At 39.8% G+C, this 20,746-nt stretch overlaps 1 protein-coding gene across 2 annotated transcripts in view; it reads right to left on the bottom strand.

Moving 5' to 3' along the window:
- raraa (retinoic acid receptor, alpha a) overlaps positions 1 to 20,746 on the bottom strand; it is a 134,721-nt gene that overhangs the window by 112,950 nt on the left and 1,025 nt on the right. Inside the window, exon 2 of one of the 2 annotated variants that reach the window (XM_041973128.1) lies at positions 2,855 to 2,924. The exons of the other annotated variant lie outside the window; for it this stretch is intronic. The gene's annotated coding sequence lies outside the window, so the exon portion shown is untranslated. The remainder of the gene's footprint in view (positions 1 to 2,854; positions 2,925 to 20,746) is intronic. 2 annotated transcript variants of the gene reach the window in all.

Raw genomic sequence — 20,746 nt, 5'->3', positions numbered from 1 at the left:
AACTGCAGACTACTCGGTACTGCGAGCTACGCCCTCTTGCTTAGTATGACTGGGGTTTTCTGCATACAACATCGGGTGGTGCTTTGTAGCAATACTTGAATCTAGGGAGGTCTCCTCATCAATTTCGGCTCTCATACACTTCAGACTTCAAACGCATCAAACACTGTTGCTCTAAAGCCAGATTTTAAGGGCAACAACTTTCATAAAACAAGTTCTAACACAAATCCTAATTTATGACCTTTAACAAATTAACACCAATTTTCTCAAAACACACAACACAAAACAGCACAAAGGCAGAGTTTCAATAAAGCAACACTTTACGAGTGGCACTTTGTTATGCAGTGGATTATGGGCATTGTAAAAACTGAGCACCACCACATTAAAAACACAGTAAACAGGACTGGGCATTAATTCAAGCACTTGTGGGAAAAGAGCTAAATCTAAATTAAAGAGCAAAGCATTCTGACTTCCAATAACATTCATGCACATGGTTCCCTAAATCATAACAAAAGTCTGTTGCATTGCTGCCAGAGAATCACTTACTACATTGTTCTTTTTCTTTTCTTTTTGCATATTAATACAATGCCACTCACTGCATACAAGCATCTTTTGTTTCTGTAATGTCTAAAACATTTGTCCTCATATCATGCACGTGTGATATCTTATTGGTGTGTGTGGTCGGCGCTGGAGAGAGGTGTGTGTGACTAGAGGATGTCAGATGTGGATACATAGGGGGACGTGGGACCATGGATGTTGAGACAAAGGAAGAGGGGAAAAAAAGAGGAAGGACAAATTATGAAATAATGTGTGAAATGATGCAGGGCTGGGTTGAAAAGGACTGGGTAGAACCAAAAAGAGGATGCAGTTTATGTCAGACTGCGGTTCAATAATAGGGTTAAACCTAAGTGGATGAATACACATTGTAAAAGCACTGGCTGCATTTGTTTAAAATGATTGCAGAGTTTTGGAACATGTGCATGCTCATGACTGAAAACTCAAACAAACAGAATCAGCACTTGCAGCAAACTTCTGCTACTCTGCCAATAATGAGGAAGTAAGATGCCGCACAGCATCTTGCTATTCAAATTCCTTACGATAAATGAGCTCTGTAGCGCAAAATATCTACTGGGTTAGAAGTCGTTTACTCAAGCATGACTCCTTAAATTTAGGGTTTTTTGTGTCAATCTGGAGGATAAATGTTGAAGAGCCCCAGTGTGGCTGTGATTGCTTGAAATGCAACAGCTGAAAATTGGTGCATCCACAAAAAGAAGGCAATTATCCTCAAACTTTGGGAAATCGAAAATTTTCAAGAGTGTTCAACTCCTTCCAGATTTAACTAAGGATAAGCACAATTACTTGGGAAGAACTGAGCATAAATGACACATTTCAGCTTCCACCAAATTTCCATGCGTGGAGCGGAGTTAGAAAAGTACACTGGAAAAACAACACCAGAGTCTCATTCTAGACAGTGAGAGGCAGCAGGCTCAGCAGTCATCAGCGACCTACCGCACAGAGTGCGAATCATTAAGTGCATGTGTTCCACATCAACTGCTGGGGCTGCTTCCCAACCCACTTATGAGACTGGATCTAAATTATGATGGGAGGGGGTTTAAATACCATTTAACATGAAGACAAAAACCCCAAACCTGCTCACTCAGAGAGAGAGAGGGAAAGAGAAAGAGAAGGAGAAAGAGAAAAAGAAGGAGAGCTCTCTGCCAGTTCACAAAACAAAGCAGCAATGAGTAAATGGAGCAGCTAATGGAATATTTACAATTTCCAAAAAGTGTGACGTTGCATCATGAACAGATGCAGTGAGTAATGAAGAAAATCAACAACTCAATGGAAAACTGAACTGAAAACTGACCAACTGAGATTTCTGCATGTTTTCTCGACTTTATTTCTTAGCCTCTAAGTTTACAAACGCTGAGACAACAGGGGGGCATGACTTTTAAAAATACTCGTCAAAGCATGAAACACAAAAGAGGTTTTCAGCCTGTTCATCGCCAACATAGTTGCCAACAAGGGAATGCCTGCCAAACCACTTGACATCCCCACTTACGACACTTGAAAATCTTCTGTGGGTTTGATGTGGTCATCCAGTGAAGTGGGTGATTTGTGGAGGAATTCTTATGGGTAAAAGCTGGCATATACATGTAGGTACATATACCAATGTATTTGCTAATAGTCAAGAGTCTTAAGAGTATGGTATGCGGGTAGATGTTCTTCTGACAGAAGAGATCACCTTTCCAGTGTTCCAGAGAGAGACATTAAAAACTAGACAAGGACGGGATCAGACATGTCATGAGGACAAATAAGAGCAGGACAAGATAAACTTTGTAATTTGACTGGATGAGGGGAATTGTCCAACCCTTTTCTGACAGCCACCATTGTGACAACTTTCTAGTAAAATAGCATGAATGGAAATAAATGGGTAGAGACAGACCTGGGGAAAAAAAAAAATCAGTATTTACTGAACAACAGTCCATAGTCCTCAAGCCAGCTGCTAATGATGAACAGCAGTCTTTGCTTGGTCCTTGTCAGTTTAACATTACAGACCAAATCTCCCTTGTTGCCAGCTACATCTCAGGGCAGGGCAAACAAGCATATGTTCCTGTATGAGTGTGTTAAAGTGATGCCACAGGTCTGACAGGCACTGACCTTTATAAAGCCAAGTGAAAAGCAGAAGACATGACATGGGAAAACAATGACAACAGATTCAATCATGAGCTACACAGTTAGCCTTGTGACCATGGTACAAATGTGGCATGTGACACCAAAAGGAACAATGTCAATAGACACAAGTCCTGGAAGTCCAATTACCCAGGGCAAAAAGTAACAACAAATTCGGGCTTACCCCAAAAACGGCAATCTCCCTGTCCTTGGCCAAGGAAATCTCCCTCTGAATCAATTGCAGCTCCTTAGCTCTAAGAAGAAGAAGAAGAAAAAAAAAAAATAGAAAGAGAGAGAGAAAGATATTTGAAACCAAGAACTTTGTGGTCCTTATCCACGTGCTGCAGACTCAGTGACTCCCAAGCCTCTCTGGCACAGACCTGCTTCCCTACATGAAAACTCTTACACTCTTTTTCCTTCTCATACTTTCTGTAATCTCCCCACCCTTTTCCGATAGATTGGACTTTCTCACTTGTGCTTCAGACATCATGTGAAAAGAGGAGTGAAACAGTGCTTTTGTGGTGTGTGAATTACCTAGGGCCTAGGCAGGCACAGTAGTGCTTATGGCCACAACTCAATTACAGCAATGTGAATCAGGTGGCTACTAGAAATCCCCTTAGCTTGATGCACAAATAGGGACACAGAGACGCCTTCATTGGCAAGACAGAGCTAAATCTAAAGAATCTAAAGTGGCGTATCATCTCTTCATAGTAGTATAGCTAGGCTGATGCTGTATAGATGAATAAGTGCCAACAGAAAAAGGATCCAACACTGACTTGAAGCAAGCCTGTAAATAATGGCTTTTTGTTGAAGCACTTTGCTACGTTATCTGAATTCTTTACCAACAGGTTAAGTTGCAGATCTAGCTTTAAAGAGCCACATGGCAGTTAGGATATATGATAAATGGATGCTTTGTGCTGTAGAAAGTTTGGAAAATATTTTGCGAATGGATGAAAATTATAGTATGGCGGTTTGCACATGTTAAAAGAAATGTTGATGGATTTCAAGGAGTCAACAGAAATGCCAAACTGCATAATCCTACGCCAGTCAAAACTGAATAGAAAATTAGTTTGAGTCAAAAGCACTTAAAACCTGTGACCTATCCTGTGTTTTTCTTTGAGGAGAAAACAGAGGCCATTTCTTCTTTAGCATATCCTGAGTCGGGTGTTCTTCCAACTCTAATGAAATGAAGAACTGTGGTTTAGGACGGGTTTTCCAAAACCATATTCAAGAGAAATGAATGACATTGATTACTGTTTGTTCATTTAACTGTCACAATAAGAAACAGTTTCTTTGACTTAGTCAAAAAAGAAAAGAAAAAGCTAAGGCTGATCAGTGCTTTCCTAATGCATTGATGATTGCTCTTTAAAAAAGTCAAAGCTAAAGAAAAAAATAAATAAAAGTACCCTCCCTCAGGGCATAAGTGGCCCCAGTGCCATTTTACAAGCAGTGAATGAATTTCACACTAATTTGTTATCACAAGTTCCTGAGGACAATGCAACTGTACTGGCATAAATATAGCATTTTATCATAAATAGTGTATTTGTACCGTCACTGGTTTTTTTTACACACTGCACTATCTCAGCTAGCTGCTCTAAATACATTCATTCAGTTTTAATGGGAAGAAAATAATAAAAAAAAAAATGACATGAAATATTTGCTAAAGAGATGAAACAAGCTTATCACAGCACGCTAGAAAATATAGCTCACATGCAGCAGTTATGAGCATACCTTCCTGTTACATAGATTTTTTTAGTCTAGATTTTTAGATTATGTGTCAAACCTCAAGGCCCACGGACCACATCCGGCCCGTGAATTAATTATTTTTGGCCCGCATGATCATATCTAATTACAATTAGAGCTGGCCTGCTGATAAAACACACGTACCGCTATAATACTACAAGTCCCACAATGCAATGCCGGCGCATCAATCACGGGCCCACGAGCGCATACCTTGCCTGTTCTCTAGCAGCCTGACTGAGCTGCTCACCTTTGTCAACAAGCCCTCTCCTCAAAAAATGGCTAAAGAAAAAGTAGACTTTGAAAACAGAGAATCTGTTTGCGGATGTAAAGGACAAAGCTGTCTTCTGTGTGGAGACAGTGTGGCTGTAATAAAAGAGTACAACATAAGAAGACACTTTGAAATGAAGCACAACAGATACAAACATCTGGACAGGGAAAAAAAAGTATCCAAATGGTAGAAGAGTTGTTAACCCTTTACGAGCCAGAGTTATTAAAGGAAAAAATGCTGAGTATGAATCAACCAATTTAATATTGTAGCTTGGCAGCCATATAAACTCACTATGAACTATGACATACATATATATATATATATATATATATATATATATATATATATATATATATATATATATATATATATATATATATATATATACTTTATACTATATACAGACTTTTTTTCATTTATTTAATGATAATGGTATTTTTTAGGCAGTAACTAATAGGTTCTGTAAATTCCAGGTTTAATATGTGCAATAAGGTCATTTTAAAAAGGTTTTTAATGAACATTGAACAAGTCCGGCCCTCAACTTGTTCCAATTGCTTCTTGTTGGTGTATTTGAGTTTAACACCCCTGGTTACATATGTAATGTTTGCGACTTTACGTGTGTTAAAACATGTGCAAACTTAATAGCGCAAACAAAAAAACATGTTGCAGTGGATTTACTAACTGGGCGCACCAAGGACTGCATCTTTTAAATTGACAAATTAATGCGTGCAATCCATTTAGTAGTTTGCCCTTCATGAATATGCAATATGGTCAGAAAGCACACAATATTGGGAGGAGCAGATGCAAATAGATTAACATAGCACACACAATGTGATTTACCAAACATGAAACTGTAATCTTTTCAGACTATTTTTGGAAAGTCAGAGGCAAAGATTATTGAAGCATATGACTGTCTTGAATGCTGTGTTTTGCAGGATGGGCTATTGCTGCTGCGCTCTGGCTCTGCTGGTATTGACAGCCCTGACCACTGCCTGTACCCCATCTTCAGTCCCTCTCTTACGAACATTAATGACCATCATCGGTCCAGATACAGCACTAACCAGCTGCAGAGTGTGCACTGCAATGCACATTCATTAGTGCACGCAGCCTAACCCTAACGCGTGCTTAATAAAAGGTGCCACAGTTTATTTGATTTGTCTTGGGCTAAATGTTTTATTTTGTCAGTAATAACTATTGTTTTGTCACATACATTGCTCTGCAAACAGCTCTAGTGTGTCATACTCATTGTTCCAGTCATCTGCTCATAGTAAGTGAGCTGCACCAGTTGCTAAATATAGGTCAGAGACATCCCCTGTGCCAGCCCCCATCTTTCTTATTTGTCAAGGTTTTATTATAAGCAATTTGCTTTGGAAAATCGTCTTATATTTTGTCACCTCTCTTAACCTCATCTGGTGTTCTTGTGGTTTTACTAACTGCATTTACTGTTTAGCAAATATTCTTCTATATTGAAGTCATCCTGGTGACGTTTAGATTTCTTAGTAGCAACTCAACAATACTTATATTTGCCTGGTCTACTAATATCTGTCTATCTCTATCAGGTCAAATTTTAATTTTGCATTTGTGACATTCCTAATCTGCTTCTAAAATCTCCATGGCGAAACCGTAATGAACGCTAAATCCTCATTTAAATGCTGCTGTTTGTGCCTGTTATCAAATGAGCAAACATTCTTAGTTGATCACACGCAGATCAGATGACGTTCCCAGTCGTTCATAACTGTCCCTCAATGAGACCTCTAGTTTGCATTTTGTTGCTCATTACAAGCTAATTGATGAAAAATTCTTGAATATCTTTTATAAAATGTAATAAATATTTTTTTTATTAGGATCATTGGTCTCTAGTGGTTGACTACAACTAAACAATCTAGCTATTCAGTAGTATTACAGTACTGAGATGGGGAGGGATGTCAAGTGGACTTTGTTTCCCCCTTTTTTCTTTCTCTATTCTGGTTATTATCATAACCAATGCCTGACTAACATGAAAAACAAAATGACTTAAAGATTGACAGATAAGATACCTTCATCAGTAACTGTGGGCCACTGCCTAAAATTGTCAGTCCAGATATCCATTCTGCTGTCACTGTCAGCAGGCGGCAGCACCACAAAAAATGATGGCGCCGCAAGATGGAGCAACGCACAAATTAGCCGTTGGATTTGTCTATAGCTTTACCTACAGCTAAAGGTAAAATATATAGAACTGGGATGAGCTTTGCATATAAAAACTCAAAGTTATGCTAATATTGCACATAGCATTTAGTTGCAAGCTATATGCTCATTCTGTGGTCTTGGTGATTACATACTATTAAACCTGCAGTAAACACTTGAATGCATGAGACTGTGGCTCTGTGTGTGTTTATCTGTCTGTTATCTATTCCAACCAAACAATAAGACAGTCAGTTTGCACAGCGGCCTTGAGTTGGCACTTCCTGTTTTATTACACACCCTCATTTCCTGTTTCTGAATAAGCGTGGCACTTAAATGGTGTGTCTACTTGAACCAAGTGGCTTTTATTCTATGAAGAAAAAGCTAGATTAAATGAGGACAGATTTATGTACATGCATGTGCCTCTGAACATCCGCACATTTATTTATGTGCATGTGTGTCCAAGCCTGGAGGATACAATGATGAGGGCAGACAGGAGTAGCCTCAGATAATCACGTCTTTATTTTTGCCCATGGGGGAAAGCATACACTCACCTTAAACATACAAACACAAACAAAACGATGGCGCCTTCGCTGTTGGAGCCCTGTCAGACAAGTCTGTCAGATTTTCAACTGGAATCCACTTCATGCATAGAGGAAGGCCTCATTTGCTCAGGAACTCACAATTTTGTCATCTTAGAAGCGAAAACAATAGTATGGTGCGGCTCAAGTCAAATAACTCATCAGCTATGAGACATTCAGTTAATCAATATGGCACCGTAATCTCTCCGCAGACTCTGAGCTAATACATAAAAACCTAATTGTGGGTATAACTAGCAGTCTGTCAACTTTGTGCTTACTTGGGAATGGACGCCCTGCGGCGAGAGTCATGAGCTCACATTTAAAACAGATACAATGTGTTGGTTTAACTCACTTGGTTCTATAAAATTCCATCCACTGCAAGCACGCTCGCATGCAATAAGAAAAAAGATAGGATCTGACTCTCAGCAGTGGAAAGCCCCTTCAGTGACACAAAGATCACATAACCTCTCTTGACACTGGAGGACAGAACTCCCTGTGGAAAGCTGCATATTCACACACGCTGAGTGTTGGCCGAGGCTCCAGACTGCCATTGTCCTTCGAAGTCATCCAAAAGAAAACAATGAGAAGGGTCACGCAAGGCCCCCTGTATAATGGTAAATAACCAGAGAGAGACTGAGATTCAGAAATGGAAAAAAAAAAGGACAGGAAGTTGGTGAACAACCAGGAGAGACTAATGCACTGTGACAGCATTATATGGAACACCAAGTGCAAAATATGATCATCAGGGGACAGGTAAATTCCACTAATGTTCAATCATTCAGAAAGAATCTGACACTCCCTGAATGGAAAATATGTCGGCTCCAAAATGTAGAGAGAGAAAAACACATATGTATGCATACATAATTAAAAAAGTTAAATTACTTCACCAGCAGAGAAACAGTGGAATTACTTGAAGTACATCATGAAAATGGATTTAGTCGACTTTAAATATTACGCTCCATGGTAAAATAATAGCAAATTACATCTTGCAGATTGCTGGAAAAAAAAATCAGAGTTTTTCTTCTAAGAAGGTTAAATTGTGGCGCTTTAAATCATACATTAGTGATGAGTGACCCTTGATATAAAACCATTTTTATCGTCATTATTCATTTGACATAAAATGCTGGCCTGTTAATTCAGACTCAGGATGTTGACAATAGATGGTCTACAAAGAGCTTGAAAGCTGCAGTCCTGCTCGCAATTGGCCTTTCATATGCTAACGAGGTAACTGTTTTGAGTTTACTGGCCTGGTAGGAAATGATTTAGAGCGACACCGGTGCTCTGAGCCTTTATGTTGAGGTTGGCTGAGGGGCCTCATACATCACCCTGATCATTAATCAATTAGCGTCTCCTAGCCACCTGTCGGACACATCGGCTCACAAAACATTCCTGCCCTTGGGCAGTTGCTAGACGATGATCATCAGTTGCACTGCCATTACCCTGAAACCAATTGACACACCCCACCTCTTTCCTTTATGGCAAAACCCTGATGAATTACATAATCGCACCCAAATACCAGCCTCAACGTCAAGGGCTCCTCTCCATAAGATGCACATCTGAGTGGAGGCTGACAGTGTGAGCTTTTTTTTAAATGGGTCTCCTCCCAATTCAACTGAACAGCAAGTCTTGTTTTTTTTACATGCATTTGCCCTCTGCCATCACAAACAGAAAAGAGCGGGCAGAGAGGAATTGATGCTGGCCTTGAGGGAGAATCAATACACTGACAGCTATTCAAAAGTGCTGAGTGCACACCAACCTCCACTGCTTTAAATGCACCTGCCTCCAGCTGGGTATTGATAGTTCTTTGGTATTGATAACGTGTCACAGTAGGCAAATATGTGTGAGATGGAAAGGTCCAAACGATCAGGATCTCTGTGACATGATGACAAAAATTTGATTTTTGTTTTGCTGGTTGAACTTCCTGCTGATTTGCAGTGAAACCAACAGAAAGTAAAAAAATCAGCTTCACTTAAAAAAGGAGGACTGAAGTTTCTGTAACGAAAACTATTGAGATAGAGAAGTGGAAAAAGTTGGGTTAAAATCAGGCTCTGTGATCTCAAGACATTGTGCAATGGGAGCAACGGCGACCGAGATATTACTCAAAGACACCAGTTTTTTATTTAATTTTTTTTTCTTAGAGATTTTTATGTAAATTGGAACTCTCATGCAAAAGCCCCCTTCCTGCAACCAAACAATCTCTTCCTCACAGCCCTGCTTCCCTGACAATAGAAAGCTCTCGCCACCCTCTCATCCAACTTCCCCAAAACCCTTTCACATTTTTTGCACTTTTTCTTTGTTATTTGGAACCAATTCTTAAAAGCAGCTGAAGAGATAAGTGGCACTAAAATTAGAGGCTAATCCTCCAACCCTCAGTGTGGGGACATGGAGAAAGTAGATTTGTCAAGCCCTGATTTAGCAGTATTCTTTCATTATAAAAGTAGCACTCTTCACGCAGCTTAGCAGTATGAAATGGCTCAATCAGTCTCATGTGACCGTTAGAGGGAAGTAAGGACCTATCTGTGAACCCAGAAAACTTGGCACCCTGCTGGTGCCATTATTGTGTTGAGTCCATAGTTGCTACCTGAGCTGCACTCTTCAACTCTGAAGGACTACCCCTTGAAAATGACATTGGCCATCTACTTCTAAAGGCACTAAACACAAAGCTGTTTCTCTGAGGGATTGTAGAAAGCCTGAGCTTCTGCGTCGGGTGTCTAAAGTGTATAACACTAGGGTGGGCACTGGAGACCCCCCCCCCCCCCCTCACTTTCTTCTTCTTTTTCTCCTATTAAATCCAGCCAGCTCAGGCAAGGAGCCAGCTACCAACATTGTCAGGTGGATTTTAAGAAGAACAAAAGCTCATCTTCAATTCCTTTACACTGCCAGGGAAAAACAAAATGAACTGAAACCCCATACAGCATCCTGTGTGTGTGTGTGCATATAAGTCCCTTGTCCTTAATATTTCAGCAAATTTTGTTTCTTCCAGAAGATTATTTCCATGATAATCTTACACTTTCCTCTATTTACTTATCTCCTCTGTGAGGTCCTGACCTAAACTTGGCTGTGATACCAGAATAACACTTCTGGTAGCATTTACACATGCTACAACCTTAGAAAACGAAAAGAGAAAAGCATATCAGTTTGAGCTAACTGTATCTAATCATAATTGTATTTCAGAGCCCAAAATATAGACATTTCTGGAAAGATAAGTCTGGAAGAGAAAAGCTTAGTTGTGTTCACCAGTTTCTGTTTATGGTCAAGCAATGCTGGACAAAAAAAACCCAAAACCTTTAGATGGATCCACAGCGAGTAAAGGCTATCCACAGGGTACAGAGTCAATGGGAAGGGGTTGGGTGATGGGGCAAAAGCTTGACCTTTCAGGGTCAATAGGTGATAAGTAACATTCATCATACCTCTGCAAGCTGCTAAATGAGAAAGCAGCTTCTCTCTAAAGAAATTCAGTCACATTTTGATGTCCGAGTCCAAAGAAGCGAGCAGAAGCCCTGTGTTTACGACAGACAAGTCGTGGCATGCTAAAGTGGAAAAACATGCCATGCTGGCACACAGTAGCAGCAGTGAAACATTACATCACTGACTATTTAATGAGTTCAGCCTGGATCAAATTAGAGATTTAAATACCTGTCGATGCCAATAAAAAAGGGTTGTATTTCAGGCTTCAAATTGGAAGTTCAAAAATATGTTTCATTTGATCAGGCAACAATGGCTGTAGTATGAAAGCCTCGTGGTTGAGTAAGCAGCACTGTCCAGGACATGATGGAGGCCACACAAGGTATCTGAACACAGCTGCACTGATACAGCCCAAGTGGATATGACAAAGCAGCAATTGAATACCGAAATACACCCGGCTAGCATGAGGACTGTCCGATAGTAGCTCTCTGAAGGAGCACGGCAGATGGGTATTGTTTTGGCATGCTGGACAAGTGGGATACAGTCCTAGTGGGCATCCTGGGCCAGGGGCCAACAGAGATGAAAACATGCTGTTGTGCAGGAAGACAATTACAGCATACTCACGCAACACATATCCATCACATGGAGATGACAGTTAATTTCATAAGTAAAACAAAGCCTTCTTGTTGGCCATTTCATAACGTGTGTGGGCTGATCATCAACAATGAGAAATTCACAAACTAAACACATATTGCAAATGGCAACTTATAACCCACACCTCCGACGCCCAGAAAAGATCCCACAGTTCTGAGATGGTCACACAAATTCAGTGTCCATCAGACATTTCTGCCAAATAATACAAAGCATGCATCTTCATGCAGCTTGTCTAAATAAAGTAAATGAGCTGATGTTTAGCCATTAGACCATTTTGTGTCATCCCATTAAGGCAGCTGTGAAAAACAAACTGATGGTCAAAGTGTCTTCTTGCAGCTGTAGTGATGCTTTCTTAGCAGCATCCCACTCAACACAAGATCTTGGAAAGTACTGAAAAATCGTGAGGCTAATGTATGTTGAATAATGTCCATGAAGAAAATTGTTCTATATTTAATAACACATATAATCCATGGAAATTTATTTAAATGTAGAATTTACTTACAATTATTGCAAAGAATTAATTAATGTATAATAATATATCTTTAAAAAATGTATAAAAACTGCACCCTTCCACATGAAGACATCTGTTTTCAAAGACCATCTCCACCATTGCCACTAATCCAGGTGATCAAGTGGCCAAACACTGCTAAAATGATCATTTGCTTCAGGTAACTTATCACTGTTAGGGAAAAAAGGCTAAACCCAAACACATGCAAGGACTTTATTTACTTGTGCACAGGTGTGACAATGGGCAGAGCTCCAAAAAGTCTGTGGATACGTCTCTCATTTTTCACATTCTTATTTACTTATTCACAACACTCAGCAGTCGCTTCCATCAGTCAGTTTCATAAATATTTTTTTTCAAACACAGCATCCAAAATTTCCCCACTGTAGGACAAATAAAGGATTATCTTATACACTTACAACCTCAAGAATTACTACTAACATTAACTTGAATTTCCATGTGCTGCTTACCAGTCAGACCGACATATACAATATGATCATGGAACTGGTGAGACTAAGTAAAAAAATTCGCTATTTGATCTAAATATGAGATGATGGTTAAGGTCATAATGGAATGTATTTGTATACTGCCTCCAAGAGAAAATACTTATTCAACATTGATGTTTACGAGGTTGAACAATGTAATCTTTGAGCCATCTCATGCTTGGAGTCCTTCAGTGTGTCAAAAAAAACTCCCTGTTTACACAAGAAGTTTGTGTTTGCTTCAGGAATTTATATTGTAAACTATAAAATCATCACATGGCTACACAAGCGTCCTTGAATTTCTGTGCTGTTCCACGGCCAAAAACCTTTTCATATAAAAGCTGCATAATAATCCTGCTGCTTGTTTAGCTGCCGTTGCATGGTTTTACTTATTCACAGTTCAACTCACTGTTAAGTGATCGCAGTGTTTGCATGTTCCACCCTGAAGGCTTTTCCTTTCACTCAGACGTCCAGTCGGCTCTGTGACTACCTACGCTGCAGGCTCAAACTACAACCCCCTTCTAATGCGCCATACCTGACATACAGAGTAGCGAAGAACAACACAACATACAGACTTACCTTGAACATGCTGTGCAGAAGGACTACAGTTTGTGGTTGTATGAATCTGAAACCAGTGTCGGGTGTATCCCAGGGGGTTCTACGAAATGAGGATTGAGGCCAACAGAGCATTTTTTAGGGATTATGTAAAGCTCTATCTCTCTGTGATCCTTTCCAATCATTTGTTAATCATAATCCACTGTATTTAATGGAAAGTATACTTCAAAACAGCAATATTGGTTGATTAAAAAAATATATGATTTTATCACCCTTTTCATTTTCAGTTTAACATATTTTTTTGTCCTTTTGTCTTATTTCCTGTTTGCTTATCCTTGAGAATAACCTGGGTAAATAATTAACTTGAACACTGATAAGAATAAAATAACTCATTGCTCCGAAGTACGGCTTCAGCACTGAGCTTCTTGCTCTTTTTTGTGTTTTTTGATGTGAGAGGTACTCTTACACTTCACGCATGAGATTTGTAGCCCTATTGCAAACGTTATTCCGACTGATTTCTTCACAAGATTGCAAATGGAGGAGCTCTTTATGAGACAATTGCAACCACTTGGGTTATTGCTTTTCTCTTTTTTGTCTTAAAGCTAGGTGGTTTTATCTTGTTCAAAACAAGTATAATCCCAATGATGTAATTTTGTATTACTTTGTCAATTTTTTTCCTTTAATAATATTATTTACAAAAAATAAAAGGCAGTGATGTCATCCAGCCCTGCAACACACATAATGGCAGTGTAAGTGAATGATCCATGAGGCAATGTGTGCACATTAAGGAAACCCTCTTTGTGACTGGGATGTCCAAATTAAAATTTCTTGTGTCCCTGATATCAGTCTGAGACTTTTAATATTGAATATCAAATGCTCCGTTTCAAGACAAGGCATGGCAAGTTTATTTGCACATTTCATGTACAGGGCAATTCAAGGTGCTTTACATAAAACATTAGCAGTGCTCTGGACTAACTGCAGCTGTCTGATGGACTTTTTAGGGAAACCTGCGAGGACAGCATTACAGTAGTCCAGTCTACTAAAGATAAATGCATGGACAGGTTTTTCTAAATCCTGCTGAGACATCAGTCCTTCAAACCTCGATATGTTCTTTAAGTGATAATAGGCTGACCTGCTAAAATTCAGGTCTGAATCCAGGACAACTCCCAGATTTCTGGCTAGTTTGGAACTTAGCTGTTTCAAGCTAAGTACTGACTTTAAATCTTTCTTCTTTGGCTCCAGAACCTATTGTTTCAGTTTTGTCTTCATTTAACATTAGGAAGTTCTCAGTCTCATACTTGCATTTTCCTGCATCACACAACTGCACGTATTTTACATACAAACTGATTCAGTGACATAGTGAGCTGCAGCTGTTTTATACAAATGAGGAAAATAAGTGCTGTGTGTATATTATATATTACATTATAAGAAAAGCAAATGGGATATGCAGTAATGAAATTCTGTGTTGATATGCTAATTAGCCACGTGCTAACCACTATATAGCAAAAAAGGCTGTAGACTGACATAAAACAATAGAAATTGGGAGTTGAGGTGTATTGATTATTGATCCCGGATACTGATAATGTAGAAATAAAAAGTTTAAAAACTGGAAAAAATGCCTTGATTAGGAGCCTGATTCCATACTTTACACTGAATCAAGACAACCTTGATTTGGGTTATTAAAACAAAGGTTCTTTTGCTTCAGTCTATGAGCCTGTTTGCTGAAAACCGCATGGACCACAGCATCCTATGCTGTGGGTGAACAGTATATATCTAGATCCTTTCCAAATCTTACTGCCACAAGACATTCACTTACTTTGTTTCATTAATATGATTATGATACGATTAATACAAGCCACAACATATCAAAATATCATATCAAACCCATGGAATGATGGAATAAATTATGTGAAAACAGCCAATTTATAAAACGATCATTGGTACAAAGTTGAGAAAGCAGTGACAAAGACAACTAGGCTTTGCTGATGTGTGTGTGTGTGTGTGTGTGTGTGTGTGTGTGTGAATGAGAGGTCCAACAGAAATCACCCAGAAATGCGAAGCACAGCAGTGCAGAGAAGTCTCCTGCAGCACGGTCAACACATTTCACACATGCAGGGCCTGGAAACAACACACTTGGGACTTGCACCTCCATTTGGATGAAAATGGACCTCCTCGAGAGGAAATAAAGCCATTTTTAACCCCCTTCTCACTACAAGTCGGCCTCCAATAATATACCCAGTCAATGGACTGTGGGTCTATTCGACTGCAGGCGGCCCACAGCATAGCCATAAATAATGTAGGGCAGCTCACATGAAACCCTAATCACCATTGTGCTGTCACCCAACAGGGAAGATCACTTGTTTAATTTACTGCGCTGCGTCTGTCTCAGTTCTGCCCAATTTAATTTCACCATTTCAGTGGACAAGAACTTCAGGTATACATCAATATGCCTTTCACCCAATGACATGAATCAATAAGAATGCAATTGTCATGTGTCCAAAACTGTGTGTAAATGTGCCAGAGTCTTTATGTGCACATGCTTTTTGGATGATGATGTGTGTATGTGTGCCAAAAAGAACAAGCAAGAAAAAGATGCAGCTTGTGAAACAACAATGGTTGGCTGAGAAGAAGTCATCAACACTCAATAACCAGAGCTCATTATTGCCCATATACAACCTACTTCATTACATTACTATTCCATTAGCATGCAGACATTTGCATATTCCAGTCTGCTCTTTACAGAGGCTGTTGATCATAAATGGCAGCCATATGCTGCCTGGTGCACCATATTACAGAATTATTACTGCGACACAAAAAACCAAGAAAAATGAAAATTATGTTGACATGAAATGAGGTACAAAACCAATCAAACAATCTGCTATTATTGATAGTGTTTCGCAGTCTCGCTGAGAGAATGCAGATCATTTACAACCGCAGGTTATGCTGTCTCGCTGACAAAAATCTGCAGGCTGAGGCCGAGTTTTCTGGGCTGGGTGCATTGCTGACATACTTCCCCTCATATGCTCTACATGCAGTTTATTAATGAATAAAATAGCTTTTATATGAGCAAGAATAAATAGAATTAGAAATAGAATAAATCATTTACTAGTCTAATTATTTCTTGTTTTCATCTTTTTGGGAATTTCTGGCTTCATGTCCAATTCTCCAGCTGTAAACACAGAAATCCAGTCATCTAACAGGCTCTGCACTAAAGTCTTTTAGCATGACAATGATTTGGTGCGATAGCTCTTCACTGAAACTGGCTGCACTGTGATGACAGCCCATGGGGACAGAATAAGCAGCAGCGGCTCACAAGCTACACTGACTTGGCGGGCACAAGCCAAGGCAGCAGAGCCTTAAGATAACGATGCTCTGTGCTGAGCCACTTAGAGCAAGCTGGTTGCTTGTGCTAGCAAGAGCAAGGGCTGTATCATCTTTGTTCAGTGCTTTTATCTCACCACCGAGGTGCTCGCTTCACACTGATAAATGTGGCCTAGTGACTAGAGCTAATGTGGGAGCAGCTGCAATCACAGCAGCTGGCTAATACACTGTCAAATGCCATATATGCCCACACAGAAGGGACAAAACAGAAGATTTGTTCCACTGAAGTCAGTGTTAAGATGCTTCGGTCTGTGTTGGGGTTTTGAAATTGGACATGGCCATTGTTCAGCAGACTTGCATTTCATTCCCTATAACTGACTGGGAATGTCACAGAAGCTGTCAAGTGTCCTACTTAGGAAGAAGCACTATTACACTATAACTCAAAGAAGACACACACTTGACTCAGAGAACTACTACTATCATCTAGGAGCACTTAAGGACAGATTGGCTTGTCAGACATTTGTGCAAGCGACACCTGCTATTGGCGGGCTGTCTGACTCGTGGCAGCAGAGGGTTAACTTGGCAGCTCGGCAGTACAGTGCAGCTCTAAAAGGAATATTAACAGCATGTCCCTCGGCGTAGAGTTAGCGGGACCAACAGGAATAAGGAAGATGGAGAGAAAAGGAGAAACTGAAAAACGGGAAAGGAGCAAAGAGGTGGGCGTACAAATCTAATTTCCAGTGACAGTGTTTACAGGATCAGTGTTTCACTGAAAGGACGTATCATCTGTCAAAGTTAATGGCAATGTCATGGGGGAAACAAAGCAAAATGGAATAAAGACCATTCATTACGAAGGGGTGGGGTGGAGGTGTGTCACCGCCTCTCTGGGAAACTAAATATATACACAAGCTATCATTTGTGTATTTACAAGGTGGCAGCACAGAAACAATCAAAATGAGCTTCTCAAGCTACAGATTATTTTAGTGCAAGTTGTCTGAAGATGAATCGGTGGGCTCAAAAAAAGAGCTACAACCGAGGATGAAGAGGTCGTCCTGGCTGTCTAGTAAGACGACCGGCAGGCTAGCCAACAGGGCAAGCCAGCCTGTCTCTCTCACATAGCTGTGGATGTACTCAGTGGAAGCAATTGATACCATTGTTTTATGAAGAGGAGGGTGGAGGGGGATTAAGAACCAACAATAGGGCTCTTTCACTGGAAATGTCAGCTATCACGCCAGGGGCCTGTCCGACTGGGCAGACACTTTCTTAAAAAGCCAAGGTACAAAACGTGTGGACAACGGTATGAAATTCTGTGACAACTCAGGCAATGAAAAACTGACATGGACCAGAACATTTGCATGCAAGTAGTTATATATGCAAACTGGGTAAAAAAATAAAAAATAAAAATATGCAAAATTAAATATGGACAGCAGACTGTGGGAAAATTAACAACACAGATAATGTGAGACCATGTTGAAATTTTTTTTTAAATTTTTGTTTGTTTTTATTCTTCAAAGATCTGTTTGCTAAAAAAAAAAAAAAAAAAGACCAGCTGTGTAGACTTTTCAATTATTTCAAGATATAATAAAACAATCTGTAGCTTGGAACATATTCCAAATAAATAATCAGGATTATGGGTTATTTGGGTCTTTAGCTCAGCCTCATTAGGAAAAAAAAAAGGAAACGAATGTGGCCTGATTCTTCAGGCAAATTAACGTAGTGAGGAACTTAAAATATCACAACTGATAATCCACTCTGGGACATTTTATTATGGGAGTCCACAACAGAAAAAAAAAAAAACTTTCTCTTAGTGCTTTGATAACCCCACTGGCCTTGGACCTCTTTGAAATCTCACTCTGAATGTTTTAGCTGAATATAAAGAGGGAGCTGAAGTGAGGTACCCTGCTGCTTTAAGGTTTGAATGAAACCAACTTTTCTACCACTCTGACCCAATTGCTCTTACATGAACAATGGGAGCTGTACGCTCTGACACATAAAGATTATTTAATACCATCAAAGCCATGAAAGAGGAATAAAGGAAGGCAGTATAAAGGGGAGGAAGTGTTAACCCTCACATGACAGGGAGGGCCAAGCATTTCGCTATATGGAGAGCAATACAACGGGAATCAATATGCCAAGCAGGCCTGTATAACTGCTGCTGACCAAAGTTAAGAGGAGCTTCCCCATCCCAGCATCACAGCAGCTACACTCCCTGTCCTACGCTTTCCTGATATCGGCTCCCACCCTTCTTTTCTCCCACTTTTCCCACACTCGCCCCAGTCCCTAGGGCAAAGATTACGTCATTGGGCACCACAGCAAAACCACTGTAATATCCCAATTTATTTCTACTTATTCTGACAGACTGTGGGCCTCTTTAATTTGGGTCAAGGCTGGTTTTATTAGTGTAAAACTACACTACGTAGTTTCACTGGTCTCCATGTGCAGAAGCCACTGTTTCTCAGTTCTTTTGTTCTCGCTAACAAACTGAATTATTTATCTCAAGTTAACACGCGCAAATCAAAACAAATTATAAATCGATTTTTTTTAAGAAAGTAAAAAATATCTCCCGCCCCCCCAACTTGTTTTTCCTATTTACAGTGTGCAAAGCTAATTCTGCAGCGTGGCTTTCACTTCATGCATTTCCTCACCCAAAAACAGAGGTGCCTGCAGTCAAAATGTGACAGTATGTGGGTGGGACTGGGTAAAGGTGTTTACCGTTAAGTAAAAACTGGATGGCATCTCCTGGGTGCACTGCCATTGTGAGATGCATGTCTCATCTGTCAGTGCCAGATGAGCTTGTACTGCACAGCCACAGTCTTATGAGTCAGCCCCTGCTTGTCAACATCGGGGCAGCAGGCTGCTGTGGCAACAGACCACTACAGACCAAAACCACCTGACACACTTTTCACAGAAAACTAGGTCCAAATTTAGCCCAAGGTATATCTCTGAAATCTTGTCTTGAAATGTGTCTCGCTCACTTCTGATGGACCAAACTAACTGAAATCTTTATATCTACTGTGCTGTGCAGATGATATCATCCACAGAAGGGGAAAAACATAGTAAAAATAGGTCAGTCAAAATTTCACTCTCCAACAGACAAAGAGGAGTTTGGTTTTACACCATTACTCTACAGAGTTTTAATATATAATGTGGGAAAACATCTGCACTATATCAGAAAAACCCAACAGCCCCAAATCCTGAACATCTTAAAATATGAACAATCCAAACAACTCATCACTTTTTCCACAGGTAAAAAAAAACTGTCATCGTTTGTCACAAATAAAAGTCAAACATCTTGAGCAGGAGCCACTGACTCACTACTGTGCAAAGACAACAGAAAACCTTTCCAGTGTTTTTTTTTTTCAAACTCGACTTCACAATCTGTAGAAGAAGGAGAGGGACACGTTGAGAGGGTGGAGGCGGCGAGGTGTTAATGTGAGAGTGCCACAGCCTTTGCTTTCATGATACATTTAGTATTTTATATGAAACCACAGCATGCGAGGCCTTTAACTGGCACTGTTCACATAACAAGAGAACCAACTTCCTGTACACGCCTATCAGGAAAGGTTTGACATTATTAACCCTTTAATATGCTTAGAGGTTAACTTGTGTCTGAATGGGTTAAAGAAAACACCCGTGATGTTGCCCTTTACAAAACACAACTGCATTTGTACATACAAATTTAAAACAAGGCTGTTTCCACATTTAGAAAACCCTGAATTTAACAGTATATATGTGTGAAATAAGCTATTGTAAAAGTTAGACATCGGATTACAACATTTTCACATAAATGTTTTAAGATTAAAATCAAAATTTGCATCACATGACAGTTCAAGTCCAAGTCTTGTATTTGGCCAAATCCTTCCAAATTATGACAAGGGCACAACATTTAACTGTGAATCACACTCGGAAAGGAGGTGACAGGGTGGGAAAACCCTCTACCACCCCAGATTTCCTGCTGAGTGACTCGCCCTCTAATGTATCTTGCTCTGAATGTCACAGATTGTCAGAGAAAAGGTCAGGTGTCTTTTACCCCCAGCTTGTCACAACCCCCCCAAAATGGATTTTTTTTTTCATTCCTGTGCACTAAGTAAAAGGATGTTAGGTGTAGTGGCATCATCTGTGGTAGCAAATAATAATACCGCGTCGAATGAATTTAGGCAAAAGGAGACATCTCAAGCAGAAAATGCAGCTTTTAAATGGAGTGTAATGAGCACTGTAATCTGTGGTTTTTACAAGATACAACACTTTACAAGATAACACTGCAGGTTTCCACGCTGCAGGGTATGTAACTCAAATGTTGTAACAATCCTGACATTTAATTAGAGGAGATGCAGACACTTCAAATACCACATTATCCTGGCAGGGCATAATCAGGGGTGTTAACAAATTGAGGGAGATATCT

Source organism: Melanotaenia boesemani, chromosome 21 (genome assembly GCF_017639745.1).
Source record: "Melanotaenia boesemani isolate fMelBoe1 chromosome 21, fMelBoe1.pri, whole genome shotgun sequence".
NCBI lineage: Eukaryota > Metazoa > Chordata > Actinopteri > Atheriniformes > Melanotaeniidae > Melanotaenia > Melanotaenia boesemani.
This window is presented reverse-complemented; position numbering and strand designations above follow the sequence as displayed.